Genomic DNA, 21,001 nt, shown 5'->3' with positions numbered 1-21,001 from the left:
GTGCAGCACTCCGTCAGCACTGCACTGGAGTGCCGGAATTAGATATTTTGAGATGAGGAAAGACGGGTGGAGGCTCAAGTGATGCATAACCGGTGGCATGGACTAGTTTGGCTGAATTGCCAGTTTCTGTGCTGTATATCCTGTGTAATCCGATGTAATCTATGATTAAATGAAGCTGGGGTTGTTCTTATTAGTGCTGAGAAGTTTGAGAGGAGATTTGATAGAGGTGTTCAAAATTATAAATGGTTGTGACAGTCATCATAAGCAATCCCCCCGAATCGAGGAAGACTTGCTTCCACTCTTAGAATGAGTCTTTAGGTGGTTGAACAGTCCAATAAGAGAGCCACAGTCCCTGTCACAGGTGGGACAGACAGTCGTTGAGGGTAAGGGAGATTGGGACAGGGTTGCCACACGTTCTTTCTTTTTGCATACACTCGGCGATGAGATTCGAGATGCTCAGTGCCCTCCCGGATGCACTTCCTCCAATTAGTGCTGTCTTTGGCCAGTCTTTCCCAGGTGTCGGTGGGGATGTTGCACTTTATCAGCGAGGCTTTGAGGGTGTCCTTGTAACGTTTCCTCTGCTCAACTTTGGCTCGTTTGCCATGAAGGATTTCCAAGCAGAGTGCTTGCTTTGGGAGTCTCGTGTCTGGCATGCGAACTCTGTGACCTGCCCAGTGGAGCTGATCAAGTGTGGTCAGTGCTTCAATGCTGGGGATGTTGGCCTGGACGAGGACACTGATGTTGGTGCATCTGTCCTCCCAGGGGATTTGTAGGATCTTGCGGAGACAACGTTGGTGGTATTTTGCCAGCGACTTGAGGTGTCTTCTGTACATAGTCCATGTCTCTGAGCCATATAGGAGGGCAGTATTACGACAGCTCTGTAGACCATGAGCTTGGTGGTAGATTGGAGGGCCTGCTCTTCAAACACTCTGCTTCTCAGGCGGCCGAAGGCTGCGCGAGAGTAAATAAAGAGAAACTGTTTCCAGTGGCCGGAGGGCGTGTAACCAGGGGGTATTTGTGAATTGTGGGTGTGTGAGAAAAATGTGCTGTTCAGACGGGATCAGTACAGAAGGAGAACGATGTAATGTGCAATGTCAGCAAGTGAAGGGCGCTGTCTCCTTTCTGTCAAGGGTCTGGATAGCTCAGTCGGTAGAACATCAGACTTTTAACCTGAGAGTGCAGGGTTCAAGTTCCTATTCAGGTGATGCTTTTAAATTAAAAGTCTCAATTCCTGCTTTCAGGCTGCTCCATGAAACATGGGACTATCACATTGATCTCATTAATGTATCTTCAAGATTTGTCATAACACGATTGTTCTTTACAATAGAGGGTATTTTCTCAAGTCACAACTTTCTCGTGTAAATTGGGTGTTGTCTTCATTGTGAAAAGCAACGGCCGACACAGGGACTTGGAACCAAGACCGTCACAATAAATTTTGATGCTCCATGAGTGGATGTATTTAACATTACACAGGTTTACATCCTGGTATTCATTCGTTTGGACCATACAATCATTCCTTTACAAGTTTTTAGCTAAAGCTAATAATGTCGTGATGAAAGATATTAACAACAATGTGTTATTCCGTTATAGTGTGCAACATTTTCTTTACCAATTAGCAGCTTCAGAAAGTTCAGTCTGAAGCCCATGGAATATATTAATAAGCTGAACTTCAAAAACTGGGCAAGAAATGCCATCCTTCAAACTGTTCAATCTGTAGATGTGTGAGGTAATACATTTCGGAAGGGCTAACAAGGCAAGGGAATAACCAATAAATGATAGGACACTGAGAAGTGTGGAGAAACAAAGGGACCTTGGCGTGCAGGTACACAGATCCCTGAAGTTAGCAGGCCAGGTAGATAAGGTGGTTGAGAAGACATCAAGCTCCCACACACAGCAATAACCAGATAATCTGTTTTTGTTATGTTGATTGAGAGATAAATATTGGCATTCTTCTCTTCTTCGAAATAGTGCCATGGGATCTTTTACGTTCATTTGAGAGGGAAGATGGGGCTTCTGTTTAACGTCTCAAAGACGTCTCCTTTCCGAGACGAGTTCCGAGTAGAGCACTTGCTTTGGGAGTCTCATGTCTGTCATGTGAACTATGTGGCCTGCCCAGCGGAGCTGACCAAGTGTGGTCAGTGCTTCAATGCTATGGATGTTGGCCTGGTCGAGGAAGCTAATGTTGGTGCATCTGTCCTGCCAGGCAATTTGTAGCACCTTGCGGAGGCATCGTTGGTGGTATTTCTCCAGCGACTTGAGGTGTCTACTGTACATGGTGCATGTCTCTGAGCCATTCAGGAGTGCGGTATTACTGCAGCCCTGTAGACCATGAGCCTGGTGGTAGATTGGAGGGCCTGGTCTTCAAAACACTCTTCTTCTCAGGCGACCGAATGCTGCGCTAAAGTAAATAAAGAGAAACTGTTTCCAGTGCCCGGAGGGTCTGTAACCAGGGAGTATTTGTGAAGTGTGGGTGTGTGAGTGAAATGTGCTGTTCAGACGGGATCAGTGCAGAAGGAGAACAATGTAATGCTGTCTCCTTTCTTCCATGAGCCCGGATAGCTCAGTTGGTAGAGCATCAGACTTTTAATCTGAGGGTCTAGGGTTCAAGTCCCTGTTTGGGTGTTGCTTTTAATTCAATATTCTCAGTTCCCTCTTTCAGACAACACCACAAAAGATGAGCCTTTCACGCTGATCTCATTCATGTTTCTTAAAGTTTTATGACAGCCCAATTTTTCTTTTAAATCAAGTGTATTTTCTAATGTCACAGCTTTCTCGTGTACATTGGGTGTTGTCTTCATTGAGAAAAGCAACGGCTAACACAGGGACTTGGAACTGAGACCCTCATAATAAATCCTGATGCTCTATTACTGGATGTATTCAACATTAAACAGGTTTACAACCTGGTATTCATCCGTTTGTATCATACAATTATTCCTTTACTAGTTTTTAGCTACAGCTAATAATGTCGTGATGAAAGATATTAATTGTTATGTCTTTAGATGCTCTGATAATGACTCCATGAGGCAATGTGTTGTACTTGAACTGTAGTGATCTTAGTCCTTTATTCATAACTCCAGAGTGAGGATCACACCTGGTGGCCTGCCTTTTATACTCAGCCAGGCACACCTGTACAGGTAAGCTACAAGTCTCCCACTGCAGTGCCCTCTGGTGGCATACCTTAGTGAAAAAAGCAGCTGCTGTACAAATTTCCCATAGTAGTGCCCTCTGGTGGCACATCATATATAATAGTACAAGCAGTAAACATGTAGGATACATGATATTAACAACATTGTTTGATTCCGTTATATTGCACAACATTTTCTTTACCAATTGGCAGCTTCAGAAAGTTCAGTCTGAAGCCCATGGAATATATTAATATGCTGAACTTCAAAAAATTGGCAAGAAATGCCATTCTTCAAACTGTTCAATCTGTAGATGTGCGAGGTAATGCATTTGGGGAGGGCTAACAACGCAAGGGAATAAACATTAAATGTTAGGACACTGAGAAGTGTAGACGAACAAAGGGACTTGGAGTGCATGCCAAAGATCCCTGAAGGCAGCAGGCCAGGTCGATAAGGTGGTTGAGAAGACATCCGGGATACTTGCCTTTATTAGACGAGGCATAGAATACAAGAGCAAGGAGGTTATGCTTGAACTGTACAAAACACTAGTTAGACCACAGCTAGAGTGCTGCGTGCAGTTCTGATCACCACGTTACAGGAAAGATGCGATTGCACTGGAGGGGGTGCAGAGGAGATTTACAAAGATGCTGCCTGGACTGGAGAATTATAGCTATGAGGAAAGATCGGATAGGCTCCGGTTGTTTCCTTTGGAACTGAGGAGGTTGAGAAATAGAGTGGATAGGAAGGACATATTTCCTTTACCAGAGGGGTCAATAAGCAGGGGGCATAGATTTCAAGTAGTTGATCGAAGGATTATCGGGGAGCTGAGAAAAAATGTCTTCACCCAGAGGGTTGTGGGGGTCTGGAACTCACAGCCTGAAAGGGTGGTAGACATCAACTATCATCACATTTACAAAGAACTTGGATGTGCACTTAAAGCGCTGTAATCGGCAGGGCTATGGACCAAGTGCTGGAAGGTGGGATTAGGCTGGGTAGCTCTTTCTCAACCGGCACGGACACGCTGGGCCAAATGGCCTCCTTCTATATTGTAATTTTTCTATGATTCTATGATTCTATGATTCAACCCCACGGCCAATTTTGGTATCATCTGCAAATATCCCCTTCATTTAAAGAAAGAAAGATTGGATTTCTATAGCGACTTTCACTACCAGCGTCTATCTCAAAGCGCTTTGCAGCCAATGAAGTACTTGGACTATCGTCACTGTTGTAATGTAGGAAATGTGGCAGCCAATTTGCGCACAGCAAGCTCCCACAAACAGCAATGTGATAATGACAGGATAATCTGTTTTTGTTATGTTGATTGAGAGATAAATATTGGCCAGGACACCGGGGATAACTCCCCTGTTCTTCTTCGAAATATTGCCATGGGATCTTTTACGTGAACTTGACAGAGCGGACGGGGTCTCGGTTTAACGTCTCATCTGAAATTTGGCACTTCCAACAGTGCAGCGCTCCCTCAGCCCTGCACTGGAGTGTCAGCTGAGATTTGTTCAGGTGAGGAAAGACGGGAGGAGGCTCGAGTGAAGCATAAATGTCGGCTTGGATTAGTTGGGCTGAATGGCCTGTTTCTGTGCCGTATGTCCAATGCAATCCTGTGTAATCTATGATTGCATGAAGCTGGGGTTGTTCTCCTTAGTGCTGAGAAGGTTGAGAGGAAATTTGATAGAGGCGTTGAAAATGATGAATGGTTGTGATGGATTAGATCTTCATCATCATCATAGGCAGTCCCTCGGAATCGAGGAAAAACATAGAAACAGAGAAAATAGGTGCTGGAGTAGGCCATTCGGCCCTTCTAGCCTGCACTGCCATTGAATGAGTTCATGGCTGAACATGCAACTTCAGTACCCCATTCCTGCTTTCTCACCATACCCCTTGATCCCCAACATAGTAAGAACTACATCTAACCCCTTTTTGAATATATTTACTGAATTGGCATCAACAACTTTCTGTGGTAGGGAATTCCACAGGTTCACCACTCTCTGGGTGAAGAGGTTTCTCCTCATCTCGGTCCTAAATGGCTTACCCCTTATTCTCAGACTGTGACCCCTGGTTCTGGACTTCCCCAACATTGGGAACATTCTTCCTGCATCTAACCTGTCTAAACCCTTCAGAATTTTAAACGTTTCTATGAGATCCCCTCTCATTCTTCTGAACTCCAGTGAATACAAGCCCAGTTGATCCAGTCTTTCTTGACATGTCAGTCCCGCCATCCCGGGAATCAGTCTGGTGAACCTTCGCTGCACTCCCTCAATAGCAAGAATGTCCTTCCTCAAGTTAGGAGACCAAAACTGTACACAATACTCCAGGTGTGGCCTCACCAAGGCCCTGTACAACTGTAGCAACACCTCCCTGCCCCTGTACTCAAATCCCCTCGCTATGAAGGCCAATATGACATTTGCTTTCTTAACCGCCTGCTGTACCTGCATGCCAACCTTCAATGACTGATGTACCATGACACCCAGGTCTCGTTGCACCTCCCCTTTTCCTAATCTGTCACCATTCAGATAATAGTCTGTCTCTCTGTTTTTACCACCAAAGTGGATAACCTCACATTTATCCACATTATACTTCATTTGCCATGCATTTGCCCACGCACCTAACCTATCCAAGTCACTCTGCAGCCTCATAGCATCCTCCTCGCAGCTCACACTGCCACCCAACTTAGTGTCATCCGCAAATTTGGAGATACTACATTTAATCCCCTCGTCTAAATCATTAATTTACAGTGTAAACAGCTGGGTCCCAGCACAGAACCTTGCGGTACCCCACTAGTCACTGCCTGCCATTCTGAAAAGTACCCATTTACTCCTACTCTTTGCTTCCTGTCTGCCAACCAGTTTTCAATCCACGTCAGCACACTACCACCAATCCCATGTGCTTTAACTTTGCACATTAATCTCTTGTGTGGGACCTTGTCCAAAGCCTTCTGAAAGTCCAAATATACCACATCAACTGGTTCTCCCTTGTCCACTCTACTGGAAACATCCTCAAAAAATTCCAGAAGATTTGTCAAGCATGATTTCCCTTTCACAAATCCATGCTGACTTGGACCTATCATGTCACCTCTTTCCAAATGCGCTGCTATGACATCCTTAATAATTGATTCCATTATTTTACCCACTACCGATGTCAGGCTGACCGGTCTATAATTCCCTGTTTTCTCTCTCCCTCTTTTTTTAAAAAGTGGCATTACATTGGCTACCCTCCACTCCATAGGAACTGATCCAGAGTCTATGGAATGCTGGAAAATGACTGTCAATGCATCCGCTATTTCCAAGTCCACCTCCTTAAGTACTCTTCGATGCAGACCATCAGGCCCTGGGGATTTATCTGCCTTCAATCCCATCAATTTCCCCAACACAATTTCCCAACTAATAATGATTTCCCTCAGTTCCTCCTCCTTACTAGACCCTCTAATCCCTTTTATAACCGGAAGGTTGTTCGTGTCCTCCTTCGTGAATACCGAATCAAAGTACTTGTTCAATTGGTCTGCCATTTCTTTGTTCCCCGTTGTGACTTCCCCTGATTCTGACTGCAGGGGACCTACGTTTGTCTTTACTAACCTTTTTCTCTTTACATATCTATAGAAGCTTTTGCAGTCCATTTTAATGTTCCCTGCAAGCTTCCTCTCGTACTCCATTTTCCCTGCCCTAATTAAACCCTTTGTCCTCCTCTGCTGAGTTCTAAATTTCTCCCAGTCCCCGGGTTCGCAGCTATTTCTGGCCAATTTGTATGACACTTCCTTGGCTTTAACACTATCCTTGATTTCCCTTGATAGCCACGGTTGAGCCACCTTCTCTTTTTTATTTTTACGCCAGACAGGGATGTACAATTGTTGTAGTTCATCCATGCGGTCTCTAAATATCTGCCATTGCCCATCCACAGTCAACCCCTTAAGTATCATTCGCCAATCTATCCTAGCCAATTCACACCTCATACCTTCAAAGTTACCCTTCTTTAAGTTCTGGACCATGGTCTCTGAATTAAATGTTTAATTCTCCATCCTAATGTAGAATTCCACCATATTATGGTCACTCTTCCCCAAGGGGCCTCGCATGACGAGTTTGCTAATTAATCCTCTCTCATTACACAACACCCAGTCTAAGATGGCCTCCCCCCTAGTTGGTTCCTCGACATATTGGTCGAGAAAACCTTCCCTTATGCACTCCAGGAAATCCTCCTCCACCGTATTGCTTCCAGTTTGGTTTGCCCAATCTATATGCATATTAAAGTCACCCATGATAACTGCTGCACCTTCATTGCATGTACCCCTAATTTCCTGTTTGATGCCCTCCCCAACATCACTACTACTGTTTGGAGGTCTGTACACAACTCTCACTTATGTTTTTTACCCTTTGGTGTTCTGCAGCTCTACCCATATAGATTCCACATCATCCAAGCTAATGTCCTTCTTAACTATTGCATTAATCTCCTCTTTAACCTACAATGCTACCCCACCTCCTTTCCCTTTTATTCTATTCTTCCTGAATGTTGAATACCCCTGGATGTTGAGTTCCCAACCCTGATCATCCGGGAGCCACATCTCTGTAATCCCAATCACATCATATTTGTTAACATCTATTTGTACAGTTAATTCATCCAGCTTATTACGGATACTCCTTGCATTAAGACACAAAGCCTTCAGGCTTGTTTTTTTAACACCCTTTGTCCTTTTAGAATTATGATGTAGTGTGGCCCTTTTTGTTTCTTGCCTTTGGTTACTTGACCTTCCACTATTGGAGAGGGTACAGAGGAGATTTACGAGGCCGTTGCCTGGACTGGAGAATTTTAGCTATGAGGAAAGATTGGATGGGTGGAGGTTGTTTTCTTTCGAACTGAGGAGCTTGAGAAATGGGGTCTGGATCGAGTGGATAGGAAGGATATATTTCCTTTACCAGAGGGGTCAATAAGCAGGGGGCATAGATTTAAAGTGATTGACAGAATAATTAAAGGGGAGCTGAGGAAAAGTGTCTGCACCCAGAGGTTGTGGGACTCTGGAACTCGCTGCTTGAGAGGCATCAAGAATCATCACATTTACAAAGAACTTGGATGTGCATTTAAAGCGCTGTCATCTACAGGGCTATGGACCTAGTTCTGGAAGGTGGGATTAGGCTGGGTATCTCTACTTCGACCTGCACGGACACGATGGGCCAAATGGCCTCTTCTGTTTTGTAATTTTTCGATGACTCTATGACTCAACCACACGGCCAATTTTTGTATCATCTGCAAACTTCTTAATTATACCCCCTACATTTAAAGAAAAGAAAGTCTTACATTTATATAGCGCCTTTCATGACCTGCAGATGTCTCAAAGCGCTTTACAGCTAATGAAGTACTTGGAGTGTAATCACTGTTGTAATGTGGGAAAGACGGCAGCCATATTAGTGCACAAGCTAGCTCCCACAAACAGCAATGTGTTAATGACCAGGTAATCCGTTTCTTTTGTTATCTGGATACAACGATAAATATTGGCCAGGACACCAGGGATATCTTCGGTGCTCTTCTTGGAAATAGTGCCTTGGGATCTTTTACGTCCACTCGAGAGAGCAGATGGGGCCTCGGTTTAACATCTCATCTGAAAGACAGTGCAGTTTTTTTAGATGAGGAAAGACGGGAGGAGGCTCGATTGGAGTATAAATGCCGACATGGACATGTTGGGCCGAATGGCCTCTTCTGTGCCATATATCCTATGTAATTCTATGTAATCTATCATTACATGAAGTTGGGATTGTTCTCCTTACTGCTGAGAAGGCTCAGCGGAGATTTGATCGGGGTGTTGAAAATTATGAATGGTTTTGATAGAGTAAATAAAGAGAAATTGTCTCCAGTGGCAAGGCAGTAGGGTGGGTAACCAGAGAGTATTTGTAAAAGTGTGGGTGTCTGAGAGAAATCGGATCAGTATGGAAAGATGTGAATGATGTAATGTGCAATATCAGCTAGAGAAGGTCGCTGTGTCGCACTTCACCCAAGAGCCCGGATAGCTCAGTCGGTAGAGCATCAGACTTTTAATCTGAGGGTCTAGGGTTCAAGTCCCTATTCGGGCGATGCTTTTAATTCAATGTTCTCAATTCTCTCTTTCAGGCAACCCCACAAAAGATGTGCCTTTCACGCTGATATCATTAATGTATCTTCAAGTAGTGGGGAAAATGTTGGAATCAATTATTAAGGATGAAATAGCAGCGCATTTGGAAAGCAGTGACATGATCGGTCCAAGTCAGCATGGATTTATGAAAGGGAAATAATGCTTGACAAATCTTCTGGAATTTTCGAGGATGCAACAAGTAGAGTGGACAAGGGAGAAACGGTGGATGTGGTGTATTTGTACTTTCAAAAGGCCTTTGACAAGGACCCACATAAGAGATTGGTGTGCAAAATCAAAAGCACATGGCATTGGGGGTAATGTACTGCCGTGGATAGAGAATTGCTTGGCAGAGAGTTGGGATAAACGGGTCCTTTTCGGAATGGGAGGCAGTGAGTAGTGGAGTGCTGCAGCGCTCAGTGCTTGGACCCCAGCTATTTATAATATACATTAATGATTTAGATGAAGGAATTGAGTGTAATATCTCCAAGTTTGCAGATGACACGAAACTGGGTGGCGGTGTGAGCTGTGAGGAGGATGCTAAGAGGCTGCAGGTTGACTTGGACAGGTTAGGTGAGTGAGCAAATGCATGGCAGATACAGTATAATGTGGATAAATGTGAGGTTATCCACTTTGGTGGCAAAAACACGAAGGCAGAATATTATCTGAATGGCGGCAGATTAGGAAAAGGAGAGGTGCAACGAGACCTGGGTGTCATGGTTCATCAGTCATTGAAAGTTGGCATGCAGATGCAACAGGTGGTGAAGAAGGCAAATGGCGTGTTGGCCTTCATAGCGAGGGGATTTGAGTATAGGAGCAGGGAGGTCTTACTGCAATTGCACAGGGCCTTGGTGAGGCCTCACCTGGAATATTGTGTTCAGTTTTGTTTTCCTAATCTGAGGAAGGACGTTCTTGCTGTTGAGGGAGTGTAGCGAAGTTTGATCAGACAGATTCCAGGGATGGCTGGACTGACAATTTAGGAGAGACTGGATCAACTGGGCCTATATACACTGGAGTTTAGAAGGATGAGAGGGGATCTCATAGAAACGTATAAGATTCTGATGGGACGGGACAGGTTACATGCGGGAAGAATGTTCCCGATGTTGGTGAAGTCCAGAACCAGGGGACACCATCTTAGGATAAGGGGTAGACCATTTCGGGCTGAGATGAGGAGAAACTTCTTCACTCTGAGAGTTGTTAACCTGTGGAATTCCCTGCCGCAGAGAATTGTTGATGCCAGTTCAATGGATGTATTCAAGAGGGTGTTAGATATGTCCCTTGCGGCTAAAGGGATAAAGGGATATGGAGAGAAAACGGGAAAGGGGTACTGAGGTGAAGGATCAGTCATGATCTTATTCAATGGTGGTGCAGGCTCGAAGGACGAATGGCCTACTCCTGCACCTATTTTCTATGTTTCTATGTTTCTATTTGTCACTGCCCAATTTTTCTTTTAAATAGAGGGTATTTTCTAATGTCACTGTTTTCAAGTGTAAATTGGGTGTTGTCTTCATTGAGAAAAGGAGCAGTCACACAGAGACTTGGAATCGAGACCCTCATAATAAATCCTGATGCTCCATTAGTGGAACAGAGGGATCTTGGAGTGCGTGTCCACAGATCCCAGAAGGTAGCAGGACAGGTGGATAAGGTGGTTAAGAAGGTGTACAGAATGCTTTCCTTTATTAGCTGAGAATAGAATACAAGAGCAGGGAGGTTATGCTTGAACTGTATAAAACACGGCCAATTTTTGTATCATCTGCAAACATCTTAATAATACCCCTACATTTAAAGAAAGAAGAGAAAGGCTTGGATATATATCGCATTTTTCACGACCACTGGGCGTCTCAAGCGCTTTAAAGCCAATGAAGTAACAGGATGTAGTCACTGTTGTAATGTGGGAAATACGGCAGCCAATTTGCACAAAGCAAGCTCCCACACACAGCAATGACCAGATAATCTGTTTTTGATATGTTGATTGAGTGATAAATATTGGCCTTCTTCTCTTCTTCGAAGTAGTGTCATGGGATCTTTTACGTTCATTTGAGAGGGCAGACGGGGCCTCGGTTTAACGTCTCAAAGACGGCACCTCCGACAGTGCAGCACTCCGTCAGCACTGCACTGGAGTGCCGGAATTAGATATTTTGAGATGAGGAAAGACGGGTGGAGGCTCAAGTGATGCATAACCGGTGGCATGGACTAGTTTGGCTGAATTGCCAGTTTCTGTGCTGTATATCCTGTGTAATCCGATGTAATCTATGATTAAATGAAGCTGGGGTTGTTCTTATTAGTGCTGAGAAGTTTGAGAGGAGATTTGATAGAGGTGTTCAAAATTATAAATGGTTGTGACAGTCATCATAAGCAATCCCCCCGAATCGAGGAAGACTTGCTTCCACTCTTAGAATGAGTCTTTAGGTGGTTGAACAGTCCAATAAGAGAGCCACAGTCCCTGTCACAGGTGGGACAGACAGTCGTTGAGGGTAAGGGAGATTGGGACAGGGTTGCCACACGTTCTTTCTTTTTGCATACACTCGGCGATGAGATTCGAGATGCTCAGTGCCCTCCCGGATGCACTTCCTCCAATTAGGGCTGTCTTTGGCCAGGGACTCCCAGGTGTCGGTGGGGATGTTGCACTTTATCAGCGAGGCTTTGAGGGTGTCCTTGTAACGTTTCCTCTGCTCAACTTTGGCTCGTTTGCCATGAAGGATTTCCAAGCAGAGTGCTTGCTTTGGGAGTCTCGTGTCTGGCATGCGAACTCTGTGACCTGCCCAGTGGAGCTGATCAAGTGTGGTCAGTGCTTCAATGCTGGGGATGTTGGCCTGGACGATGACACTGATGTTGGTGCGTCTGTCCTCCCAGGGGATTTGTAGGATCTTGCGGAGACAACGTTGGTGGTATTTTGCCAGCGACTTGAGGTGTCTTCTGTACATAGTCCATGTCTCTGAGCCATATAGGAGGGCAGTATTACGACAGCTCTGTAGACCATGAGCTTGGTGGTAGATTGGAGGGCCTGCTCTTCAAACACTCTGCTTCTCAGGCGGCCGAAGGCTGCGCGAGAGTAAATAAAGAGAAACTGTTTCCAGTGGCCGGAGGGCGTGTAACCAGGGGGTATTTGTGAATTGTGGGTGTGTGAGAAAAATGTGCTGTTCAGATGGGATCAGTACAGAAGGAGAACGATGTAATGTGCAATGTCAGCAAGTGAAGGGCGCTGTCTCCTTTCTGTCAAGGGTCTGGATAGCTCAGTCGGTAGAACATCAGACTTTTAACCTGAGAGTGCAAGGGTTCAAGTTCCTATTCAGGTGATGCTTTTAAATTAAAAGTCTCAATTCCTGCTTTCAGGCTGCTCCATGAAACATGGGACTATCACATTGATCTCATTAATGTATCTTCAAGATTTGTCATAACACGATTGTTCTTTACAATAGAGGGTATTTTCTCAAGTCACAACTTTCTCGTGTAAATTGGGTGTTGTCTTCATTGTGAAAAGCAACGGCCGACACAGGGACTTGGAACCAAGACCGTCACAATAAATTTTGATGCTCCATGAGTGGATGTATTTAACATTACACAGGTTTACATCCTGGTATTCATTCGTTTGGACCATACAATCATTCCTTTACAAGTTTTTAGCTAAAGCTAATAATGTCGTGATGAAAGATATTAACAACAATGTGTTATTCCGTTATAGTGTGCAACATTTTCTTTACCAATTAGCAGCTTCAGAAAGTTCAGTCTGAAGCCCATGGAATATATCAATAAGCTGAACTTCAAAAACTGGGCAAGAAATGCCATCCTTCAAACTGTTCAATCTGTAGATGTGTGAGGTAATACATTTCGGAAGGGCTAACAAGGCAAGGGAATAACCAATAAATGATAGGACACTGAGAAGTGTGGAGAAACAAAGGGACCTTGGCGTGCAGGTACACAGATCCCTGAAGTTAGCAGGCCAGGTAGATAAGGTGGTTGAGAAGACATCAAGCTCCCACACACAGCAATAACCAGATAATCTGTTTTTGTTATGTTGATTGAGAGATAAATATTGGCATTCTTCTCTTCTTCGAAATAGTGCCATGGGATCTTTTACGTTCATTTGAGAGGGAAGATGGGGCTTCTGTTTAACGTCTCAAAGACGTCTCCTTTCCGAGACGAGTTCCGAGTAGAGCACTTGCTTTGGGAGTCTCATGTCTGTCATGTGAACTATGTGGCCTGCCCAGCGGAGCTGACCAAGTGTGGTCAGTGCTTCAATGCTATGGATGTTGGCCTGGTCGAGGAAGCTAATGTTGGTGCATCTGTCCTGCCAGGCAATTTGTAGCACCTTGCGGAGGCATCGTTGGTGGTATTTCTCCAGCGACTTGAGGTGTCTACTGTACATGGTGCATGTCTCTGAGCCATTCAGGAGTGCGGTATTACTGCAGCCCTGTAGACCATGAGCCTGGTGGTAGATTGGAGGGCCTGGTCTTCAAAACACTCTTCTTCTCAGGCGACCGAATGCTGCGCTAAAGTAAATAAAGAGAAACTGTTTCCAGTGCCCGGAGGGTCTGTAACCAGGGAGTATTTGTGAAGTGTGGGTGTGTGAGTGAAATGTGCTGTTCAGACGGGATCAGTGCAGAAGGAGAACGATGTAATGCTGTCTCCTTTCTTCCATGAGCCCGGATAGCTCAGTTGGTAGAGCATCAGACTTTTAATCTGAGGGTCTAGGGTTCAAGTCCCTATTTGGGTGTTGCTTTTAATTCAATATTCTCAGTTCCCTCTTTCAGACAACACCACAAAAGATGAGCCTTTCACGCTGATCTCATTCATGTTTCTTAAAGTTTTATGACAGCCCAATTTTTCTTTTAAATCGAGTGTATTTTCTAATGTCACAGCTTTCTCGTGTACATTGGGTGTTGTCTTCATTGAGAAAAGCAACGGCTAACACAGGGACTTGGAACTGAGACCCTCATAATAAATCCTGATGCTGTATTACTGGATGTATTCAACATTAAACAGGTTTACAACCTGGTATTCATCCGTTTGTATCATACAATTATTCCTTTACTAGTTTTTAGCTACAGCTAATAATGTCGTGATGAAAGATATTAATTGTTATGTCTTTAGATGCTCTGATAATGACTCCACGAGGCAATGTGTTGTACTTGAACTGTAGTGATCTTAGTCCTTTATTCATAACTCCAGAGTGAGGATCACACCTGGTGGCCTGCCTTTTACACTCAGCCAGGCACACCTGTACAGGTAAGCTACAAGTCTCCCACTGCAGTGCCCTCTGGTGGCATACCTTAGTGAAAAAAGCAGCTGCTGTACAAATTTCCCATAGTAGTGCCCTCTGGTGGCACATCATATATAATAGTACAAGCAGTAAACATGTAGGATACATGATATTAACAACATTGTTTGATTCCGTTATATTGCACAACATTTTCTTTACCAATTGGCAGCTTCAGAAAGTTCAGTCTGAAGCCCATGGAATATATTAATATGCTGAACTTCAAAAAATTGGCAAGAAATGCCATTCTTCAAACTGTTCAATCTGTAGATGTGCGAGGTAATGCATTTGGGGAGGGCTAACAACGCAAGGGAATAAACATTAAATGTTAGGACACTGAGAAGTGTAGACGAACAAAGGGACCTTGGAGTGCATGCCAAAGATCCCTGAAGGCAGCAGGCCAGGTCGATAAGGTGGTTGAGAAGACATCCGGGATACTTGCCTTTATTAGACGAGGCATAGAATACAAGAGCAAGGAGGTTATGCTTGAACTGTACAAAACACTAGTTAGACCACAGCTAGAGTGCTGCGTGCAGTTCTGATCACCACGTTACAGGAAAGATGCGATTGCACTGGAGGGGGTGCAGAGGAGATTTACAAGGATGCTGCCTGGACTGGAGAATTATAGCTATGAGGAAAGATCGGATAGGCTCCGGTTGTTTCCTTTGGAACTGAGGAGGTTGAGAAATAGAGTGGATAGGAAGGACATATTTCCTTTACCAGAGGGGTCAATAAGCAGGGGGCATAGATTTCAAGTAGTTGATCGAAGGATTATCGGGGAGCTGAGAAAAAATGTCTTCACCCAGAGGGTTGTGGGGGTCTGGAACTCACTGCCTGAAAGGGTGGTAGACATCAACTATCATCACATTTACAAAGAACTTGGATGTGCACTTAAAGCGCTGTAATCGGCAGGGCTATGGACCAAGTGCTGGAAGGTGGGATTAGGCTGGGTAGCTCTTTCTCAACCGGCACGGACACGCTGGGCCAAATGGCCTCCTTCTATATTGTAATTTTTCTATGATTCTATGATTCTATGATTCAACCCCACGGCCAATTTTGGTATCATCTGCAAATATCCCCTTCATTTAAAGAAAGAAAGATTGGATTTCTATAGCGACTTTCACCACCAGCGTCTATCTCAAAGCGCTTTGCAGCCAATGAAGTACTTGGACTATCGTCACTGTTGTAATGTAGGAAATGTGGCAGCCAATTTGCGCACAGCAAGCTCCCACAAACAGCAATGTGATAATGACAGGATAATCTGTTTTTGTTATGTTGATTGAGAGATAAATATTGGCCAGGACACCGGGGATAACTCCCCTGTTCTTCTTCGAAATATTGCCATGGGATCTTTTACGTGAACTTTACAGAGCGGATGGGGTCTCGCTTTAACGTCTCATCTGAAATTTGGCACTTCCAACAGTGCAGCGCTCCCTCAGCCCTGCACTGGAGTGTCAGCTGAGATTTGTTCAGGTGAGGAAAGACGAGAGGAGGCTCGAGTGTAGCATAAATGTCGGCTTGGATTAGTTGGGCCGAATGGCCTGTTTCTGTGCCGTATATCCAATGCAATCCTATGTAATCTATGATTGCATGAAGCTGGGGTTGTTCTCCTTAGTGCTGAGAAGGTTGAGAGGAAATTTGATAGAGGCGTTGAAAATGATGAATGGTTGTGATGGATTAGATCTTCATCATCATCATAGGCAGTCCCTCGGAATCGAGGAAAAACATAGAAACAGAGAAAATAGGTGCTGGAGTAGGCCATTCGGCCCTTCTAGCCTGCACTGCCATTGAATGAGTTCATGGCTGAACATGCAACTTCAGTACCCCATTCCTGCTTTCTCACCATACCCCTTGATCCCCAACATAGTAAGAACTACATCTAACCCCTTTTTGAATATATTTAGTGAATTGGCATCAACAACTTTCCATGGTAGAGAATTCCACAGGTTCACCACTCTCTGGGTGAAGAGGTTTCTCCTCATCTCGGTCCTAAATGGCTTACCCCTTATTCTCAGACTGTGACCCCTGGTTCTGGACTTCCCCAACATTGGGAACATTCTTCCTGCATCTAACCTGTCTAAACCCTTCAGAATTTTAAACGTTTCTATGAGATCCCCTCTCATTCTTCTGAACTCCAGTGAATACAAGCCCAGTTGATCCAGTCTTTCTTGACATGTCAGTCCCGCCATCCCGGGAATCAGTCTGGTGAACCTTCGCTGCACTCCCTCAATAGCAAGAATGTCCTTCCTCAAGTTAGGAGACCAAAACTGTACACAATACTCCAGGTGTGGCCTCACCAACGCCCTGTACAACTGTAGCAACACCTCCCTGCCCCTGTACTTAAATCCCCTCGCTATGAAGGCCAACATGCCATTTGCTTTCTTAACCGCCTGCTGTACCTGCATGCCAACCTTCAATGACTGATGTACCATGACACCCAGGTCTCGTTGACCTTCCCCTTTTCCTCATCTGTCACCATTCAGATAATAGTCTGTCTCTCTGTTTTTACCACCAAAGTGGATAACCTCACATTTATCCACATTATACTTCATTTGCCATGCATTTGCCCACGCACCTAACCTATCCAAGTCACTCTGCAGCCTCATAGCATCCTCCTCGCAGCTCACACTGCCACCCAACTTAGTGTCATCCGCAAATTTGGAGATACTACATTTAATCCCCTCGTCTAAATCATTAATTTACAATGTAAACAGCTGGGTCCCAGCACAGAACCTTGCGGTACCCCACTAGTCATTGCCTGCCATTCTGAAAAGTACCCATTTACTCCTACTCTTTGCTTCCTATCTGCCAACCAGTTTTCAATCCACGTCAGCACACTACCGCCAATCCCATGTGCTTTAACTTTGCACATTAATCTCTTGTGTGGGACCTTGTCCAAAGCCTTCTGAAAGTCCAAATATACCACATCAACTGGTTCTCCCTTGTCCATTCTACTGGAAACATCCTCAAAAAATTCCAGAAGATTTGTCAAGCATGATTTCCCTTTCACAAATCCATGCTGACTTGGACCTATCATGTCACCTCTTTCCAAATGCGCTGCTATGACATCCTTAATAATTGATTCCATTATTTTACCCACTACCGATGTCAGGCTGACCGGTCTATAATTCCCTGTTTTCTCTCTCCCTCTTTTTTTTAAAAGTGGCGTTACATTGGCTACCCTCCACTCCATAGGAACTGATCCAGAGTCTATGGAATGCTGGAAAATGACTGTCAATGCATCCGCTATTTCCAAGGCCACCTCCTTAAGTACTCTTCGATGCAGACCATCAGGCCCTGGGGATTTATCTGCCTTCAATCCCATCAATTTCCCCAACACAATTTCCCAACTAATAATGATTTCCCTTAGTTCCTCCTCCTTACTAGACCCTCTAATCCCTTTTATAACCGGAAGGTTGTTCGTGTCCTCCTTCGTGAATACCGAATCAAAGTACTTGTTCAATTGGTCTGCCATTTCTTTGTTCCCCGTTGTGACTTCCCCTGATTCTGACTGCAGGGGACCTACGTTTGTCTTTACTAACCTTTTTCTCTTTACATATCTATAGAAACTTTTGCAGTCCATTTTAATGTTCCCTGCAAGCTTCCTCTCGTACTCCATTTTCCCTGCCCTAATCAAACCCTTTGTCCTCCTCTGCTGAGTTCTAAATTTCTCCCAGTCCCCGGGTTCGCAGCTATTTCTGGCCAATTTGTATGACACTTCCTTGGCTTTAACACTATCCCTGATTTCCCTTGATAGCCACGGTTGAGCCACCTTCTCTTTTTTATTTTTACGCCAGACAGGGATGTACAATTGTTGTAGTTCATCCATGCGGTCTCTAAATATCTGCCATTGCCCATCCACAGTCAACCCCTTAAGTATCATTCGCCAATCTATCCTAGCCAATTCACGCCTCATACCTTCAAAGTTACCCTTCTTTAAGTTCTGGACCATGGTCTCTGAATTAAATGTTTAATTCTCCATCCTAATGTAGAATTCCACCATATTATGGTCACTCTTCCCCAAGGGGCCTCGCATGACGAGTTTGCTAATTAATCCTCTCTCATTACACAACACCCAGTCTAAGATGGCCTCCCCCCTAGTTGGTTCCTCGACATATTGGTCGAGAAAACCTTCCCTTATGCACTCCAGGAAATCCTCCTCCACCGTATTGCTTCCAGTTTGGTTTGCCCAATCTATATGCATATTAAAGTCACCCATGATAACTGCTGCACCTTCATTGCATGTACCCCTAATTTCCTGTTTGATGCCCTCCCCAACATCACTACTACTGTTTGGAGGTCTGTACACAACTCCCACTTACGTTTTTTACCCTTTGGTGTTCTGCAGCTCTACCCATATAGATTCCACATCATCCAAGCTAATGTCCTTCTTAACTATTGCATTAATCTCCTCTTTAACCTACAATGCTACCCCACCTCCTTTCCCTTTTATTCTATTCTTCCTGAATGTTGAATACCCCCAGATGTTGAGTTCCCAGCCCTGATCATCCGGGAGCCACATCTCTGTAATCCCAATCACATCATATTTGTTAACATCTATTTGTACAGTTAATTCATCCAGCTTATTACGGATACTCCTTGCATTAAGACACAAAGCCTTCAGGCTTGTTTTTTTTAACACCCTTTGTCCTTTTAGAATTATGATGTAGTGTGGCCCTTTTTGTTTCTTGCCTTTGGTTACTTGACCTTCCACTATTGGAGAGGGTACAGAGGAGATTTACGAGGCCGTTGCCTGGACTGGAGAATTTTAGCTATGAGGAAAGATTGGATGGGTGGAGGTTGTTTTCTTTCGAACTGAGGAGCTTGAGAAATGGGGTCTGGATAGAGTGGATAGGAAGGATATATTTCCTTTACCAGAGGGGTCAATAAGCAGGGGGCATAGATTTAAAGTGATTGACAGAATAATTAAAGGGGAGCTGAGGAAAAGTGTCTGCACCCAGAGGTTGTGGGACTCTGGAACTCGCTGGTTGAGAGGCATCAAGAATCATCACATTTACAAAGAACTTGGATGTGCATTTAAAGCGCTGTCATCTACAGGGCTATGGACCTAGTTCTGGAAGGTGGGATTAGGCTGGGTATCTCTACTTCGACCTGCACGGACACGATGGGCCAAATGGCCTCCTTCTGTTTTGTAATTTTTCGATGACTCTATGACTCAACCACACGGCCAATTTTTGTATCAGCTGCAAACTTCTTAATTATACCCCCTACATTTAAAGAAAAGAAAGTCTTACATTTATATAGCGCCTTTCATGACCTGCAGACGTCTCAAAGCGCTTTACAGCTAATGAAGTACTTGGAGTGTAATCACTGTTGGAATGTGGGAAAGACGGCAGCCATATTAGTGCACAAGCTAGCTCCCACAAACAGCAATGTGTTAATGACCAGGTAATCCGTTTCTTTTGTTATCTGGATACAACGATAAATATTGGCCAGGACACCAGGGATATCTTCGGTGCTCTTCTTGGAAATAGTGCCTTGGGATCTTTTACGTCCACTCGAGAGAGCAGATGGGGCCTCGGTTTACCATCTCATCTGAAAGACAGTGTAGTTTTTTTAGATGAGGAAAGACGGGAGGAGGCTCGATTGGAGTATAAATGCCGACATGGACATGTTGGGCCGAATGGCCTCTTCTGTGCCATATATCCTATGTAATTCTATGTAATCTATCATTACATGAAGTTGGGATTATTCTCCTTACTGCTGAGAAGGCTCAGCGGAGATTTGATCGGGGTGTTGAAAATTATGAATGGTTTTGATAGAGTAAATAAAGAGAAATTGTCTCCAGTGGCAAGGCAGTAGGGTGGGTAACCAGAGAGTATTTGTAAAAGTGTGGGTGTCTGAGAGAAATCGGATCAGTATGGAAAGATGTGAAAGATGTAATGTGCAATATCAGCTAGAGAAGGTCGCTGTGTCTCACTTCACCTAAGAGCCCGGATAGCTCAGTCGGTAGAGCATCAGACTTTTAATCTGAGGGTCTAGGGTTCAAGTCCCTATTCGGGCGATGCTTTTAATTCAATGTTCTCAATTCTCTCTTTCAGGCAACCCCACAAAAGATGTGCCTTTCACGCTGATATCATTAATGTATCTTCAAGTAGTGGGGAAAATGTTGGAATCAATTATTAAGGATGAAATAGCAGCGCATTTGGAAAGCAGTGACATGATCGGTCCAAGTCAGCATGGATTTATGAAAGGGAAATAATGCTTGACAAATCTTCTGGAATTTTCGAGGGTGCAACAAGTAGAGTGGACAAGGGAGAAACGGTGTATTTGTACTTTCAAAAGGCCTTTGACAAGGACCCACATAAGAGATTGGTGTGCAAAATCAAAAGCACATGGCATTGGGGGTAATGTACTGCCGTGGATAGAGAATTGCTTGGCAGAGAGTTGGGATAAATGGGTCCTTTTTGGAATGGTAGGCAGTGACTAGTGGAGGGGCTCAGTGCTGGGACCCCAGCTATTTACAATATACATTAATGATTTAGATGAAGGAATTGAGTG

At 44.3% G+C, this 21,001-nt stretch overlaps 4 non-coding genes across 4 annotated transcripts; all 4 read left to right on the top strand.

Annotated features, from left to right (window-relative positions):
• Positions 1–2,549: 2,549 nt before the first annotated feature.
• On the top strand, positions 2,550–2,622 carry trnak-uuu (transfer RNA lysine (anticodon UUU)). Its single transcript has one exon. It is a non-coding gene; the product is annotated as a tRNA-Lys (tRNA).
• A 6,492-nt stretch (positions 2,623–9,114) lies between these two features.
• On the top strand, positions 9,115–9,187 carry trnak-uuu (transfer RNA lysine (anticodon UUU)). Its single transcript has one exon. It is a non-coding gene; the product is annotated as a tRNA-Lys (tRNA).
• A 4,676-nt stretch (positions 9,188–13,863) lies between these two features.
• Positions 13,864–13,936, top strand: trnak-uuu (transfer RNA lysine (anticodon UUU)). The gene has a single exon. It is a non-coding gene; the product is annotated as a tRNA-Lys (tRNA).
• Positions 13,937–20,431: 6,495 nt separating this feature from the next.
• On the top strand, positions 20,432–20,504 carry trnak-uuu (transfer RNA lysine (anticodon UUU)). The gene has a single exon. It is a non-coding gene; the product is annotated as a tRNA-Lys (tRNA).
• The last annotated feature ends 497 nt before the right edge of the window (positions 20,505–21,001 follow it).

This window comes from Pristiophorus japonicus, chromosome 9 (assembly GCF_044704955.1).
Source record: "Pristiophorus japonicus isolate sPriJap1 chromosome 9, sPriJap1.hap1, whole genome shotgun sequence".
In the NCBI taxonomy this organism is placed as follows: domain Eukaryota; kingdom Metazoa; phylum Chordata; class Chondrichthyes; family Pristiophoridae; genus Pristiophorus; species Pristiophorus japonicus.
This window is presented reverse-complemented; position numbering and strand designations above follow the sequence as displayed.